Source organism: Aphelocoma coerulescens, chromosome 13 (genome assembly GCF_041296385.1).
Source record: "Aphelocoma coerulescens isolate FSJ_1873_10779 chromosome 13, UR_Acoe_1.0, whole genome shotgun sequence".
Lineage (NCBI taxonomy): Eukaryota > Metazoa > Chordata > Aves > Passeriformes > Corvidae > Aphelocoma > Aphelocoma coerulescens.
Window position 1 is genome coordinate 5,256,185 of NC_091027.1, and position 17,685 is coordinate 5,273,869.

The following is a 17,685-nucleotide window of genomic DNA, read 5'->3' on the forward strand; positions in this document are numbered from 1 at the left end:
TCTGCTGGGGCCATCACAGCAAATCTTGGCTCATCCCAGCAGTGGGAAACACATCCCTGGATGTGGTCCCAGCACTGCTCTTCTGCATTCAAGGTAATTCTCCAGCACACAACCCAACAAACCCTACGGTGCCCTTTGGAACAAGAGGGGAAATAATAAGTATATTACCATAACCCAACACTACCAGCTTACCACTTTGCAGTGCATTAGATTCAGGGAGCTTTCTGGGCAGGACCACAATCTTAAAAGCATCATTAAATCAAAAAATAAAAATAACAGAGCTCCAATATCCATATCAGATTCTAGGGTTAAAGTGAATGGCAGTGCTGAAATTTTAGAAAGTTTTCATCTCCATGAAGAACCACGATCCTTCCATGCTAAGCAGAGGAGCAGATAATCACCCTAGGGCTCCATCTTCAGTGAAAAATAAAATCCCCTACTTCTCAAAGACAAAAAAAAAAAAAAGAAAAAAAAACCCAATACCACATCCCTTTTCACTAGCTCTATCCAAATTCAACAGAACAGCAGCTAAAAATATGTCAGAAATCAAGGTGCGGGTGAAGAAAATGAAAGAAAAGGCTTAACACCAGAATGGCAAGATTTCAAGCGTGACCCATTGCCTGGTAATGTCAACGGGATCCTTTTGAACCCTTTCCAAACAAGTCAGATACAGCTCACCTGACGTGACTTGTTACTGAGAGCAGCTGATGGAAGTAGAGAGGAAGAAAGCAAAGAATTCACAGGGAAAACACACAGATGCAGGAGTCATACCAGCCCTTGATCAGTGGGTGGGGGAAAGCTTTCTTCTGCTTCTTTTAAACATTTAGCCTCAAAATTTAAAAAAATAGCAGCCTTCCCAAAGGATCCATCTTAAACCCAGGCACGGGGAGTATGTAAAAAGTAGCTAAAACCTAAGATTTTTCAAGGTTATCTAAGCAGACATCACAAAGTTCTTTACGGTGTTTAGTAACCTACTGCCCCCCAAAAAGTTAAGATGTCTTCAAACTACTCCAGGCATATTCAGCAGAAATCTGTTGTTAAAATCAATGAGAGACAAGCTGTTAGCTGTATGTTGTGCTGGAAAAGCTGCAGATGAAATGCAGAAAGCTCCTATGCTTTCACTCCACATCCAACAATACAAACATTTTCAGTTACCTCATAAATCAAAGTTTATCATTAAGCTGCACCTAAAGTGCTATCTCACCCAAACCTCTGGAAAAGCATCAAGGTAGCTGTTAATTATTTTTTTTTTTACAATCACTCAGGATGCATTTCACAGGTGAAGGAACCATGGGCTGGTGCAAATCCTCTGTGACTGTTGTGGGGCCAATGGCATCGAGGCATCTGGTGGTGGCCAGAGACAAATGGACTCAGAGAGTGATAGTGTGTGTGAGCTTTTTCACTGAGATACTTTCTACTCCAAGCACACCTAAGGGATTTCATGTAAACTGGTAACAGAGCCTGGGACTCGCACAAATGAAATAAAAGCAGCAGCAGACAATGAAGAAAGTTAATTTTTCACCTAGAGAACTGCAGTGTTAAAAGATTGCCCTGGAGGATTTAATCAATGAAAGTGAATCTTGTATCTTTTTCTCCAGTATTCCCAAAATAAGTCAGTAAGATGCCAGCACTCCCTCAGCATAGAGTAACCATTTTCCAGTAAGCTCGAGTTAAAGTCTTTATCAAAAGACCCAAAGAAACACATTATGATTTCAGAGAAAAATAGTAAGCAAGAAAACACAAACAGCAGGATAACCTTACAAGGCACAATAGGTTTTCAGAAAAACTTTCTTACTTCTTTTATTTCTGAGGACAAATAAAAGCAAATGAAAACCACACGAAACAAGACATTGCCGGTGCACAAAAATACCTGCAGCTACCCTGGCCTTTAAGAACAGCGGAACATCTGAAAAATGCACACCACCATCAGGCACTATCTAAAGGCATTTCCAGATCCAGAACCTCCTCTCCCATGAGGAAAACACACCTACTTGTCCATCTGCTTCATCACAAAAGCCCCCCATCCGTTCAAGCAGCTCCTCTTAACCCATCACCCAAAGGATCTGTGCAGGAGTATTGGGTCTAAACACATCACCCAAAATAAACGTTACACATTACATAACACACTCCTATTTAATTATAAACACCTGAATAAATGCCCCTGCCTGTCTGAAGGTCTGCACACCAGCTCTCTCTCTCGGCCAAACGACCTGTAGGCAGGGAGCTTTCTCAAGTCCTAAGTCAATTTACAATCCCACCTTCAGCGGGAGCCTGGATAATCAGCTTCTCTGAGCATTAAAAAAAAAAAAAAAGTCACAAAAAACTCACTCCATAATTTCCCCTTTGTAATACTCAGTTTACATGCACAAACCAGAAGAGCTGTCACTTCTTCAGTTTTAAAAGCTTTAAGCAAAATTAGCTATTCTAAGCTACCTGAAAAGCAAAGAGGTGCAACTGAAAAACATCAGGGGCATATAGTCCATGACTCTTCCAAGTGTTGGAAGTTTCCAGAAGGCACAGCAAGGATAGTCAACATCCTCAGTGCATTCCAACACAAGAATTTCAAGGACTTCAAGGGGCAAAGACAAAGGTAATTTTTCTGTGGCAAGAAGATTATTGCAACCCTTGTACCTATGCTAATAAAAGGTTTTGGAAGCAAGGCTCACATTCTGTATTGCTGAGAGGTGATGGTCTGAAAACAGCTTTTACTACAAGGAATCTTGTCAGCCTTGTTTCAAAATAATGACCCTTATTTTTCCATTTATCAGTATAATTTCTTCCTCAAACTGGCATTCAAAAATATAGCCCTTCCTTGGGGGAGGAACAAAACAAAAACATAGCTTGAAATACAGGAGTGGATTCTCAACAGATATACATCAACACAAGAAGTCAATAAAATTATGTTAATTTATGCCAAATGAAACCTAACTAAGGTTTCTCTCCTTGGAGATGAGGCTGGGACAATTATGGCCATTTACAGCAGATGCTGATCCCCATCACACGGGGCACAAGAGCTCGTTCCCATGCCTATGGAATGTCACCAAGCAAACACATCTGTTAGCAGGAGGACTCATTTCAGCACACTGATGTAGCAACGTCACTGGCTGACCTATTCTGCCCAGCACACAATGGAGAGTTGTTCATTTTTCTTTTCATTGAAACGCTATGCAAGTGTTGATTTAATAGTTCATTTATCAACTCCTCTGAATATTAAGCAATACATTTTGACTTAATTTGAACAATTCAATTTCACCCATCCTTTCTCCCCTTGAAAAATGTGAATTACTGACCAGGGAGAAGCTGTTTTAAAAGTTGACTTAAGAGGAAGCACTTAGCTCCATGGGCTTCATACCCTTTCATAGTCTGATATATATTTATACCAGACTTTTTTTTCCCTATTACATTTCATACCTGAAATTCACAAATGCTAAAGCAAAGACACTTCAACAAACACTCTTAACACTGCAGACCAAAAGGCATCTTCTACATTAGCTACTCCCTAAGAGGACCACCAGAAAACAAAGTGCGTCGTCAACAACCAACAACCTTATGAAATTCTGCAACACCGGGGAAAGCAGCATCTCACTGAAAATCCCTTACTTTTCTTTGAAAGTTTGCATTACGGGATACATTTTCCCAACGGGGGCAAAACGCCAATCCATGCAGGAAGCACCGGAGCTTCAGTCTCACCTGTAAGAAGCACCTCGCACCTCCGAGTCCGCATCCCGCAGGGCTCCCACCGCCCCGCTCCGCAGCCGCGCTCAGCCCCGCGGGTCCGGCGCAGCTGCCGGGACCCGCCCGCGGCACCGACCCCGGGCAGCGGCTCCACGGGACCCGCCCGGGGCGGAGGAAACGCCCCCGGTGCCAAAGCAGCTGCGGCCAACGCACCTGTTGGCCCGCGGTCCCCGCCGCATCCCCCGCGGCTCCCACAGCCTTTCCCTGATTCAGCCCGATGTGTGCCCGCTTTCACCTGCTGCTCGCAGGTGCCGGAGCCCCTCTCCGCAGCCCCCCCCGCACACGCCCGCTGTTAACATTCAGCCCGGCAGCTGCGGCCGGCCCCGCAGCGGCAGCCCCAGCCCGAGAGCCACTTCCAGGAGTCCGTTCGCCCCCCCTCGGACACTGAGCATCCCCCGCAAAGCTCGGCCGAGCCTTCCGGAGGGCCGGGCAGCGTCCGCCCCGCTGCCAAGAGACACTTTTCCCTCCGGGAATGCCAACACGGAGCCACCGCGCTGCGAGGGAGGGATGCGAAGAAGCGATGCGAAGGAGGGATGCGCGGGGGGCACCACGGCCGCGACTCGCCGGGGCGCGGGGGAGCACCCGAAGGGCCGCGTTCCCCCCGCGAAGGGCAGCGCCGGGTAGAGCCCGAAACTCCGCCAAGTCCGAGCGCGGGGCCGGGCAGCGCCGGCCGGCCCGCCCGTGGTGGCACTCACCGGGGCGGGGGCGCGGGCGGGCTCGGCCCCTCAGGAGATCATGCCGGCGGAGCGCGGGGCCGGCGGCGGAGCGGCTGCTCCGGCAGCGGGGGCGCGGCGCTGCTCGAGCCGCGGCGCAGCAGCCGCGCCGCCCCCGACACGCGGCCGCGGCGCCCCGGCCCGCGGGGGGGGCGCGGAGAGGCGGGGCCGGCCCGGCTGTGCCCGCCCGGCTGTGCCCGCCCCGGCCCTCCCCGCCCGCGCCTCCGCCCGCCGCACCGGGAGCGGCACCGGGAGCGACACCGGGAGCGGCACCGCACGGCGGGAGCGGCACCGGCACCGGCACCGGGAGCGGCACCGGGAGCGGCACCGCACGGCGGGAGCGTCGCTGCCGCCTCAGATGGTTTTTTTTTTTTTTTTCCCCTCCGCTTTTCCCTCCCTCCCCCTTTATTCCTTTTTTTTTCTTTCATCCTACTTTTGTCCTTTTTCTCCCTTTTCACCCCACTGTTCTTCCCTTTCCTCATTTTTCCCCTTCTCGCCATTCCCTCCCATTTTCCCACCGCCTTTTCCTTTTTCAACCACCCCGCATTTCACAGAATCGCAGGGTCGTTCAGGTTGGAAAAGACCTTTAAGATCAAGACCGTCGAATCCAACCACTACCCCAGCACTAAACAGCCCACCACTAAACCATGTCCCGAAGTACCACATCTGCACATCACTTAAATACCTCCAGGGATGCTGACCCTACCACTTCCCTGGGCAATCTCGTCAAGTGCTTGACGATCCCTTCCGTGAAGAATTTTTTCCTAATATCCTATCAAACCTGCCCTGTTGCAACTTGAGACTGTTCCCTCTTTACTGCTTGTTCCTTGGGAAGTGAGGCCAAAGCCCCACCTGGCTACAGCCTCCTTTCAGGTAGTTGTAGAAATCGGTAACATCTTTTGTGAGCCTCCTTTTCTCCAGCCCAAACACCCCCAGCTCTTCATAAGACTTGTTCTCTACATGCTTCACTGCCCTACTTTGGATGCTGCTTTCTCTCTTCCTCCTTTTTTTAATTGATTTTTTCCTCTTCCTCCTTGTTTCTCTCCATCCCTCTCCCTACCAAAGCCTTTTAGCAAAGCAGACTGTGCCCAGCAGCCAAGTGGCAGCAGGGGCTTGGCCACCCGGTGTAGTACAAAGGCTCCAGCAGCAGCACAGCTCCTTTTCCCCTGGAGTTCCATGTGTTGGAGACTGAATCGGTGGAAACGTTTTTTTCTACTCTAGAAAGTTGGTTGTTTTGCAACTATATGCAAATGCTTACGTTCTAGCAGATGGCAATGAGCACTTTCCTTCCACGTTTTACTGTGGAGCTCAGTATTGAGGTAGAAAGAGTTTGCAATAAGCTCAGTAGCTACTGACTACTGGTTGCTAGGACAGGTTAAACTTGTGTTCAAGGAGAACTTTCCATCACATGCCCACTTGCTGCTCTTCCCTTCCCTTTATGAGCCTGGGACCCTCCCTTCCCTTAAAATTCCAATAAGGTGCCAGGTTTGGTTCATCAAAGGTCCATAAAATCTGTTCCCAGCTAAAGGACAGGGGATGCACCATATAACCCTACACATTCACTCCTTCCACCAGTTGTACATTATATGCAAAATTTCTGTGTTCATCTTATCTCCAGATCAAAAAAAAAAAAAAAGTATTGAAGAAATCTGACAGATGAAAACAAAAGCACATCAGCAAAACTGGCAAGTACCAAGCACTGTAAATTTTATCAAGTTAGTTTATCAAACAACAAATTTGACCTATGGTTCTTCATTTTCTTTTCTGTTATTCTTTTAATTTTAGTACTTTCCCTTTTTAGTACTTCAGAACTGTTGTTGTCCTTTGCTTGCACTGATTTGCAAGTGGATCCAGTTGGCCAGCAATGGCAGGGAATGCTAATTCCATTTAGTTACCGGAAAAAAGCAATAAAAAAAAATATGTTTCCCTAAGGTCTCAGCCCACAGTGATGAAAAATCCAGATCAACAAACATATTTTGTTAAAATCAGTCTTATGTGTCCTCTCTTTTCCCACAGAAAAATAAAAGTAGAAGAGTGCACTAGGCAAACTGGAATATAAATGATGGGCCCTTCCCAGCTCTAGTGGTTTTATCCCAAATATATCCCCAAGCTGGGGAGAGAGTGACAGTGTGTACCTCAGAAATGGGCAAGCCCTAATCACATTTCAGATGGGCCATGTACAGCCACAACTAAGATTATTTAAAGTTATGGGGTCAGTGACAGCAGCAGCTGCTGCTCCTGACCTCAAGGGAATCACAGCCCTGGTTAACACAAACTCTTGTCCCTCCATTTCTCACTGGGGCTTACAGGGCTGTGAGTGGTTCTTGGAGCTGCTGCAAAGGGCTCCCAGTGCTGAGCTGATCACTGGCAGGAGTGGGCTGCAGGGGCAGAGGGAAATGCAGAACAGGCAAAGATAAAATAACTGTTCCTGTTAGAGATTACTCTACTTATTCTCCCTGCCTTTAGAAAGGAACAGCTGCTACTCAGGTTTGCCAGCACCCAGAACTCAAAAACAGTGAGTGAGAGACTCAGAAATAGGATGATTGTCTGTAAAACAGTCTGATGTCAATGGGGGAAAAAAAAAAGCCTCTTTTCATTCGGCCTGTGATTGCTAAGTCTGCAGAGATCCTTTTTTTCAAGCTTTTTCCTTGGTCCTTGAGGAGCAGAGATCCACTCTTTTTTTTTTTTTCCCCCTCTTTTAAATGAATGCTGGGATTCTAACATAATCAACTAATTCCAGGAGCTGAAGCTTCAAGATAAAAAGAAAAGTATACCATGTCACAAAGCTCACAATGCAATCTCATTGCATTGGCTTTGGCAGCGGTTCACTTGGCTCTGGAAATAATAAAGTGGGAGACTGAAATGACAAACAAACCGGAGATCCAAACCCAAGTACCACCAGGGAATGCTAAGCAGATGGCCAGCGAAAGACCAGCCCAAGGAATTGCTACAGCCTTTGCAGGAGGATTACTGACAGCATCCACCGTGGTGGCCTCCTTCCTATGAGCTTGCCTGGGATAGTGTGCATCTTGATGTCCTTGTAAAGAATTAAGAGGAATAAACAAGCTGGAAAGACCTCTCAAATGCAAATTTTTTGTGCACCCTCTCACAGCAAACAGGGAGATCCAAGGGCATTGGAGAACCCATGGAAGGGTCAGGAGCAACACTGCATTTCTGTGGCATCTTGGGTCTATGTTGCTTTAATGGTTTATTGAGCTATCACTGAGATATCACTGGTGTGTGCTTTCAGGAAGGATGCTTTCAGCATGCTCCTATTGAAATGTCTGCTCTGTTTCAATATGCCATAATATTATTTTGTCAAGAGAATTTATTTAAAAGTTGCAAAATTAAGTCTGCGCTAAACAGGAGATGGCACGATGGAAATGAGATTTTGGGATGCCCCATAAGTATGGAAGTGTGAGCTATGAAATCTCATGTAGCAATTCATTTTCAGAAAGAGAAAAAAATGCCCTAAATTATATTGTCTTCTGTCATATCCAGTTTGCTCAGCAGAGAAAACCACATGAATATCAACTGTGGCCATTTGAACTAAGCAGTGTAGTGAAACACCCTGCAGAGCTCCATCAAGACTGATCCTTTCTGCTTACCCTCATCAATACATTGGTTTACTGGACAGGAAAACAGTTATTGTGGAACAGGTTTCAGACTGCCAACCCCAGCAGATTCTCTGTGCTGCCAAGTAGGATTTCTCTTTAGTCTGTGTCCATCCCCAGCATTTAGGAGAGCTGACCTGTCCTGTTGTGCTTCTCAGGTGCTTTCTTCAATTTTCACTCTTCTTACCAGTCTAAAAATGCAATGTTTAACACTGACTAAACCCTATGTGCTCTCCTCACAGGGATCAGGATTTTGAACTTTGGACTCAATAGGGAAAGTTTTTCAACAAGCACCTGGAGCTAAATCCTACCCACCATATTTGTGGGTGTTGCCCCATTACCTGCCAGCTTGAAATAAGCAGGATTTAATCATTTGGGGATGACAGTGAATTACAGCCCCCTGTGCAGGAATACAGCACTGCCATCCCACTCTGCCTGCCCGTCTGCTCACAGGCTGGTGCATCACTGGAGCACAGCCAGGCAGCCATAGAAATGCACTGAGTGAATAAGGTCTTCCTTCCCTATCAGCTAATAAAGATAATTACAAAGGCCAGTGTACATTCATTGGGGTTCAGTCCTTTTCCCACTCAAATTAATGTTGGTTTTGCCATTGGTGCTGATTTTAGGAGAAGCTGGCCCAACATTAGGAGCTAAAATTAGATTGCTTCTGCCATCTTCCCCACATCAGCCAAGGGAGCTACTGGCTCAGCCAGGAATCAGCACTGACTCAAGGAACAGCCCAGGTATCCTGGCAATGACTCTGATGGGCTCCAACACCTACTGCAGGAGCTCAGGCAGTGGAACCCCACAATGATCCAAGTGCCACCTCCACCCCACAACACTGCAGCCAGGCCCCTGGGTGTGCTCACCCCTCTGGAACACATTTGCCAAAACCAGCACTAAATGAGGGCAGAGGAGACACACAGAGAAAATCCTTTTCCCCTGAGGGCTCAGGGTCAGGGGATGGCAGCTCTTGGAGAGGATGCCCACGTATGCTCACACCCATGTGTGCCACACAGTGCTGTCCTCAGACACTCCCTGCTGCGGGGCTGTCGGATTTTTATCCCCTTTCCACAACACCCAAGTTGCTTGTTATCAATACTGGTGATGCCACTCGAAAAAGTCAGGGGAAATCCATCATGGCCCGTGAGGTTATTCTGGTGTAACGAGCAGCCCTTGTACCTCATTTTTCAGCAGTGCAACTCAGCCCTTACAGCTCCATTTCTGTGCTGCACAAAGCCACGGAGGCAGTGGCTCAATGCAAAGCCTGGGGGGCTTTTCTGCAGCCCAGCAGCTCAGGATCTCTGTGCACAGATGCAGATGTGGAAATGCACGTGTAAATATAATATACATATAATTATCCTCCATCGTTTTCCTCTGAAAAGCAGTATTTTCCTTTTGGGCACCTGCCTACCCATCAATATGCCTGAGTATAGAGACACACAGACACTGAGCAGCAAGGCTGAAAAATCTCCTCAACCACACTCCCATGGAGTGCACGTAGTGCCCTGATTTGCACACACCTTGGAAATACAAACAGTTCCTCTCTTCTCAAATTCTGCTGCTACAGTAACTCTGCAGACAACTTTGCTTACTGGACTTGTTTCATAGTGGGAGTAACTACCAGCAATAGCTTGCCTGCTCCTCAGAGCAGTCACATGCTGGGATGGCTCATATGCCATTCAGATTCTCTAACTGAGAGAGACAGAAAAAGAGAAGGAAAAAAAACCTATTTCTAACAGTAACACATTCCTCTGTTGCCTCTGCTTCGACTGCAAATGCTGTTACTCTAATTTCTAACTAGTCAATCCGCACCCTGTTTCCATATACACAGAAGATGACTGTCTAGAACTCCAAACTCCCAGTCTTGTGCCGGATAACATTTGCCAATCAGCTCCCAAGGCAAGCTTCACTCAGGAATTAAAAAAAAAAAAAAAAGAAAAAAGAAAATAAAGAAAAAGAAGGAATGGCAGATTAAACAGATCAGCTCTGATTCTTACCTTCAGAAGCAGACTTCGTTCAAAGCCCACAAATACTTTTACTTTGCTGTAAGTCAAAGCTATTTTTAGGTTCCCTCTGGGATGCCATATAGGGAGAGCAGCCCCCTCCCTATCATTACTAATCTGCTGAACATAACAGCAGGACACCTGCTGCTGGTGAGTCATGTTTTGTGTGGAGCTAATGGTATATATATAGGCAAAACATAAAGACAATTGCTTATTTCCCTCCCTACCCCATGTGTTGTTTGTTGCTCTAAGCAAATCAAATCATTACAATGAAGACAGTGTAAAGAAGACAAATACACAGGAAAATTCATGTTCAGCTTCAGACCAGAAGCTCTAGAAATGCACAGCAGAATTATGCTTTTTTTTTATTTTTGGTGTGTATACCTGTGTGTGTACACGTCTGTGCACTTTTGCACGTGCACAGAGTGATTGTGCTTTTAGAAGCTCCTGCTCTGGTTGCAAACCAGTGTATGCACTGAAAACAAGAATGGAAATCCAATGATTCAAATTCTAAAGCTCCATCCCCAACCTGTCTTCACTACTTACAGCAAGAGAGAGTGAGCATGGAAAAGGGGCGTATGTAGGGAAAACTCAGGTTTATGACCTGCCAGCATGGAGAAACCTACCACGTGTTCCCTATATAAGCTTCCAGATAGGAGGCAGGAGTAGCTTTGTGGCTGTTAAACATCAGCTGTGCTCCCCTTTGTTTGCTTCACAGCCATTACTTGCAGTGACAAACATATCTGTAGGACAGCCCCTGCTCTGTGCTGGGAGCCTGATTTAGCTCTGGCCCTCAAGCCATGCATTTCATTGTAATGGGCTTCACTTCTAAACTTTTGAGAGCTGCAGTAAAGTGCTTCTAGGTTTGGCTTTGTGATCTCTGGAAGATCTCTCTCTTATTCCTTACTCCCCTCTCTTCCTCTCCTGTGTTATTATTATTATTTTTAAAAAGTGAACTTTTTGTTGTTCCTGTCTTTGGAGAAGAGCATTGTCCTAATCTCCTGCTTTGGGCAGTGCTTCCAGTTGGAGTGGATACACACCATTCCTAACCTCAACTCACCCTACTGTCCTTAAATTCTACAGCATAGTCCCTTTTATGAAAGGCAATGCTAAAATGTCCACTGACTCCAGTGGAAATAGGGTGGACACTTATAGAAGGTGTTGCAGTATCTCACAATAACTTGAATAACTCGAATAACAGTTGATGCCTTTTCCTGGTCTTAAAATCAAGAGTCATACACGGTTAGAAGGGGGAAAGGGATTTTACCTTGGTGTTTATTTTAAGGATCCTTAGGTGCACATGTCCAGGTCATGTGCATCGAGATGCACCCTGCCGAGTCTCTCTCTCTCTGTGTCTCTCTCTCTCTCTCCAACATTGGGTATAACATTATAGGTGTTACTAATTAGCAGATCTATCAAAGATTCCCCAATGAGAGGCTCAAGTGAGCCCCCCTCCCCAAGGAACCTTCCCCTGGATGGCTCTATCTTGGTTTACAGAATGTGTTCTGGAGAGGACCTTGGGCTCTGGGGCACACTGATCCCTGGCTACAAAGCTTCTAAAATGTTGAGTCTCTCAGCTTGACAAACAAGTCCAAGAATGTAGGCAAAAAGCACTAGGAATACAGAAGTTGTAAAAAGGTATAACAGGGGTATAAAAGAAAAGGCAAAAATCTTCATGGCATCACAGTCACACCCAGAATCAGCACGAAGCATTGCAAGCCATACCCTGACTGATATCACCACATAAACTTGTATCTTCCCTCCCAAAGTATCCAGTGAAAAACTTCCTGTAGGTTTATAAAACCGTCATATTGAACGTACTGCAGGAGAATGGTTTTAAAATACATCTAAAGAAGATCTCTCTGTTCCCAGAGAACTGTGTAGATTTTCAAACACATTTCTTTAGGATCTTGCTTCCCCTCACCCCATCTCCTTCTCCTGTTGAACTGGGTGAGGGATGGTAGAAACTAAAAACCTCTCACAGCCTGCCAAGTTACCCTTCTCCAAGAGGGGCTGACTAGGCAGCAGCAAATGGTCAAATTTTACTTCTTTGAGCAGTGTAGGAACATATGCTGCATAAAACCCCTCAAAGGATGAACGAAGACACTAAAACATTGCATTTATATATGTTTTAGGCTCTCTAAACAGAGTTCAGAAATATATTTCAAGCCCAGTAATTTAAAATAACCCCTGGCAGATCAACATCTTACCACTTAAAAAAGACCATCAATCAAATCCTGAATGTTTGGGGAAAGACAACGTGCCCCAAATATCAACCCTGGGTCCTGTCCATCAAATAAAGGTATAAGGAAAGTAAGCCACATGTCCTTTCCTTGCTGTATCCAGCTGCTTTTCTCCGGGTTCTGCTGTAGCAGAAGCAGCAGGATCTCAGGCAGACAGACCCTGCAGCGTTCCCATTTTCATCAGGAGCCTGTCCATGACCCACAGGCTCTGCGATCCTCTATCCTCCCCTAGTGACCAGAGCACGCTGAGGGTATTGAACCAGCTGAGCCTTCGAGCTCAGCAAAGCTGCTGCATCCCAGCACCAGCAGCAGATCTGGCTTTGTGCTTCTGGCTTTGTCCTCTCTGCTGCCAAAAACCAACCAAACCCCCCCTTCTCACTTGTCTTTATCTCAGGAGGACGGAAGCAGCCAGCTGCAGTGGGGAGAGTGAGGGGCTGAGCGTGAGGGCGAGCTCTCCCCTGCCATTTCTCCAACGACAGCCTGAGCACGCCATCCACATATCAACAAACACAGCACCTTTATCTGTCTGCTAAACCAAAAAGTAGAAGCATAAGGGGGAAAAAAAAATCCCAAGCCCCTTGGCATGTCTGCCTTGAATCCCAATTGGAAGAGTTGTTTGCCTTAATTCTAAATGTATTTAGAATGTGGAGCATATATTTCCAAAGGATGTTTTGTATTTACAGCGTGTCTGTCTGGTTATACTGCTGCAATGTAATTGTTTTCCTGCTGAGAATTATAGCAGGGAAGTTACTCTGGGTACAATTACAGCTCTTTATAGTTCTGCTTTGGAATTTAGAGGCTTCTGTGCACCACTCCGTCCTCCCCGCTTAGAGGCACTGGCCTTGGAGTGCCAGCGACGTGACACGTGGATGCATTTGAGGTTTAGCTGCTAGAATTGGGTAAGTCACTGCAGTAGTGGAACAAGGGGAAATCTGTAACAAATCCTCTACACTCAGGCTGGAGCTGGGTCAATCTAAGACAAAGCTTTGCTCAGTCTGTGCCTGGAGGAAGAGAAAAGGCAGCAATTCCTGCTGGGCAGGGCTTTGGGAGTGAGAGCACTGCAGGATTTGTATCCAAAAGTTTGTTGGTTTGTTTGGGATTTTTGTTTTGGTTTTCCTTTTCTTTTTTTGTCTTTTCACAAAAAGATTCACTCCTGAGCACAGGATCAGCCAAGGTCAGCTTTAATATCAGACACAGAGCCTTGCAGTGTGGGTAAGATATGGACACAGCTGGGCCAAGCTGTGGTCAGTTCATCCACTGCTTCCTGATGGGAAACACTTCTCGACACATTTCTTAACTGTAGTTGTCCCTTTTGCCTCCAGACCTTTAAGGCTTGATGCTGGAATCAGGTTTGCAAACCACTGCCTGTTGCTGCTGATCCTTCTAAGCAGAGAGCTGAGTCACAGCCGTGGTGGAGCCACCCAAGACAGCCTCGATATTAGCTCAACACAAGCCATGTGGATGGCAGTGGAGCAATTCCAGCACCTGAGGAATCCTGGCAATCCTCTGCAGGGCAGAGCAGAGCACTCCGGGGCAGCCCTGTTGCTCTCCTGCCCAGATGGCGCAGCTGCAGGAACAAATGTCCTCCTTTGTGGAGCAGCACCGTGTGTTTCGGAACAAAATGTCAATGAGCTTTCCAGATTAAAACATTAAAAATGTATGAACAACAACTGTCGCACACGAGGAAGCTGATAACGCTGGGAGAGCTTTTCCTTTTGAGATCGGGTGAAGCGTTTTTAATATCACTGCGTTCATCCCCAGTTAGGGTGTCAACAAGCTGAAGAGCAGGAAGACTCATTAAGTCTTCTTTTGACCTTATAACAGACCAGTGTATTTTACCCAGCTATTTCTAATCGAACAGAGCTGTAAGTCCCAAAAAAGTCAATAGTGGAGAATAGCAGCAAATCTTACTCTGGAGCCACCAAAAAGCAAAGAATTCTCTTATTTTGTTCTCTTGATTATGTGCTCTAATGACTAAAAACTTCCCAATTAAAATAAAACAAACCCCAAAAGCCCCTCACCAAGACCACACCTCATTTAATAATATCTGTGTCAGCTTTCAGATTTGGGCACTTCTATTATTTTTCTCTGCTTTTAGGACAGAGTTATTTTCTTCCCAGAACAGACTCATGCACAAAAAAAAAAATCACCTCAGACCATTTTTTGGTCCATGAAACACACTGAACCTTTCAGGTCTCCTATTGTAAAACATTTCCTCATACCCTCAAATAATTTTAGCCGTTCTTTCCCAAACACTTTCCGACATTTTCTTATCCTTACAAAGTTTTGATGCAATATTTTTCTACTTGAGACCTGGTTTTAGCAGTGCTGCAATAAAAGTAAAATTAACTCTTTTCCTGTTATTCAATACTCCCTTGTTTATATATTTAAAGGCCATATAAATTCCCTTTCTCAGGTCATGGCAGCAGCATCGATGTGCAGAGGGTTCTTGGATCACTGCTCCCTTCATCCCTGAGTGCTCCCCATGCTCCAGCCCGCAGGGCTGTGCCCTTGCACAGACCAACATGGGGCCTGATGGATTTCTCATCCCCTTTACCAAAAAGCTCACCTTCCCCAGTGCCAGCCTCCTTTCATCTTCACTGCCTACCATTCTCTAGATTTTAGTGCTTTCCAAAAATTTTTCATTTTGTGTTTTGCTATAGACCATTGATACAAACAACAGAGAGCTTTGTTACTTAACCCTAAAGTGCCCCAGAAACCACAGGTCCATTTAGTCCTGATTCCCCATCAATAGCAACCCCCTGAGCTCTGCCAGGCACTTCGTTATCCATTTAATGCATATTCTAATGTTACTGAATGGTGCTAATGTTTAATCAGCACGCCATTCACTGCCAAGTCAAACACCTCACAAAGTATAAATGCACTAAATTTGTATGATCATTTGTGTCAACCAGACTTGTAATATAATCAGAGAGTAAAAATTAGGTCTCTTTGATAAAGTTTGCCACAAAACCTTGTTGTTTAGACTACTTACTAATTTACTTTTGCATCAGCTTCTGAATTATTTAACACAAAATGATTGCGAACTAACCAGCCTCGAGTCTTAGGAAAGGCTTCCTCATAACAGCCTTCTCTTTGAAATCAATACAGACACATTTCATACCACCCTGTGAGCATTAGCTCAGTCACAAGGCAGCTCTTTACTTCCAGAATTTGCTCTCTTTTGGAAGGTTTCACAGGTAAATTGGGCTTTGATGGGACCAGATGCCTGACCCAGGGTCATGGTATCCGGTTCCTTTTTGCACTCCTCCACATCTGCCCTGCTTAAAAAGCCTCACTGGTACTTGTCAGCCAATCAGACAAAAAAACCCAAAAATATTCTATATAAATTTCTTTGCAAAATCTCAGAAACAGCTTTACCAGAATGGAACAAGTGTGACTTGGGGCATTTGTGCACGGGCCTGGCAGCACACAGCCACTGCTGCACATGAGCTTCTGATTTAGGGCCCCAGATAAATCTGCTCTTTTAACTACATTGGTACAAAGCTAGAGCCATAGTTTTATGGGCTGAAGGGTGATCATATTTAGGAAGGGAGCCAGCTGCCAAGAGGATTTTTATGCTTATTTCTATGTAGGATCCATTCACAAAGGAAAAAATTACTTTTTACCCAAATCCACCTCTTTTTGTTCAACCCAGGTTATTTGAAGGAGCCTGAAGGTATCTGAGAGCCTCATCCCTCTTGCCCATTCCATACCCTGCTCCCTTAAACCAGTTCCTTTTGTCCTGCTGGAACCACTGTTGCCTACCTCGTCAAACAACAAGGAAACCTCAAGGAATTCAGTGGAGAGCTGTGAGTTTTGTACATAAAGACATGACGGCTTCTCTGTGCTCCTGCTGTTATTCAGAAATCATGCAAAATGAAGCTGAGGCAGTGAGAAAAGTACAAACCTGAAGCCTTTATACCTCCTGAGCATAGCTCATTTGCTCTGCTGTCAGTAACTCAAAGCCCCAATGAAAAGAGGAGGGGGAAAAAAGGAAGACATAAAAGAAAAGGAGTAATTATATGCAAGACACTAGACTTATCACTTAGCTTTTGGCAAAATATTGACTCCTGAATGATCTTTGTCAAATCTCATAAAAAACAGCCTCCAGGTGATGAATCTTGCCACAGGCATTAAATGGGGTGCTGCTGGAAAAGGAAGAGGAGGAAAATGGAAAAGAAAGCTTAACTTTTAATTATGTAAAATACCTGTGTCTGTATTTGGTCACGGCCCTCACAACTTGGAAAAGCAGGATGCCCAAGGGCTTGCTTTTTGCTCATTTTAAATATTCATGGCATTTAATAAATCTCCCGTGCTGGGCTTGCTGAACCTGATGGGTTGAACCAGCCCTAGCATCCCCTGCCCTGAGCAGCCTCAGCAGCAGCACCAGCAGCACCTCAGGATGTTTGGCCAAAACCACAGATCAGAGCAGAAAACTTACAGTGAAGGCTCTGCTGGGACCCCTTAGAAGGCTCTGCTGAGAGCCTTATTGATTTCAGGAGGGAGATGGATGAATGTGCAGCATGTCTGTATCAGCAATCCAGGCATTTTGGACTGGTTTTGCATGCTGACATTTCACTATGACTTGGGTTTTTGCACAGGCTTTAACCCAACTATTGAAGCCAGGAAGGACAGCACTGTGAACAAGGGCTAAGCAGTGGGGAGGAAGAAGAAGGAAGTATTTGTTGTCTACAGCAATAATTTATCATTTCCAGACAGTACAGCAGGATAAAGAATAGTCTCATGGATAAAGAATTAATTTGAGACTGGGAGAAATGGGTCTGTCCCAATCTTGGATCTGCCAAATAGAGACATAAAATAGAAAAAGTGCTAAAGTGCTCCCTGCCCAGGTGTGGTCAGCAGGGTGGTCCATGCCATAATCCATGGAATCCTGAAAGAGCCCCAGTTAAAATCCTAAGGAATAAATTAGCACTATATATAGTAACCTGGGTTTTTCATCATTAAAATAGTGCCATAAGCAATGCTGAGATATTCCACACACAGTCTGCCACTTCCAGTTTCCCTCTAATCACTTATCAACATTAATTCAACATTAACTTAGGACCCAATTTTTTCACCCTACTCGTGCTGGCATCAGGCAAACCACCCATAGTCACTCCCTCAGACTCCTTTTTTTGGAAGTGATTTTTAAAAATCACTTAAAGTGATTTAAGAATACTCCTAAATGTCAGCTGCAGGCAGGAGAAGACAGTTATTGGTCTGGGTTTAGAGAGAATTTCTGGCTCAGTTTCTTCTTCCTACCCTGCTCATCACTGATGTATTTTTAAATGAATCCTAAAATACACACCAGGAAACTCTATTAAATAAAAATCATGAATGGCATGCAGACTGTGCTATTACTGTGCATAAG

At 45.4% G+C, this 17,685-nt stretch overlaps 1 protein-coding gene across 8 annotated transcripts in view; it reads right to left on the minus strand.

Annotated features, from left to right (window-relative positions):
- Window positions 1-17,685, minus strand: part of SGCD (sarcoglycan delta) — a 504,819-nt gene that overhangs the window by 312,293 nt on the left and 174,841 nt on the right. For 4 of the 8 annotated variants that reach the window (XM_069028500.1, XM_069028488.1, XM_069028489.1 and 1 more), the window contains exon 1: window positions 3,691-3,855. The exons of 1 other annotated variant lie outside the window; for it this stretch is intronic. The gene's annotated coding sequence lies outside the window, so the exon portion shown is untranslated. Of the gene's footprint in view, window positions 1-3,690; window positions 3,856-3,888; window positions 3,906-4,430; window positions 4,506-10,062; window positions 10,115-17,685 lie in introns of those variants that run through there. 3 more of the 8 variants (XM_069028495.1, XM_069028490.1, XM_069028496.1) reach the window with 3 other exon arrangements.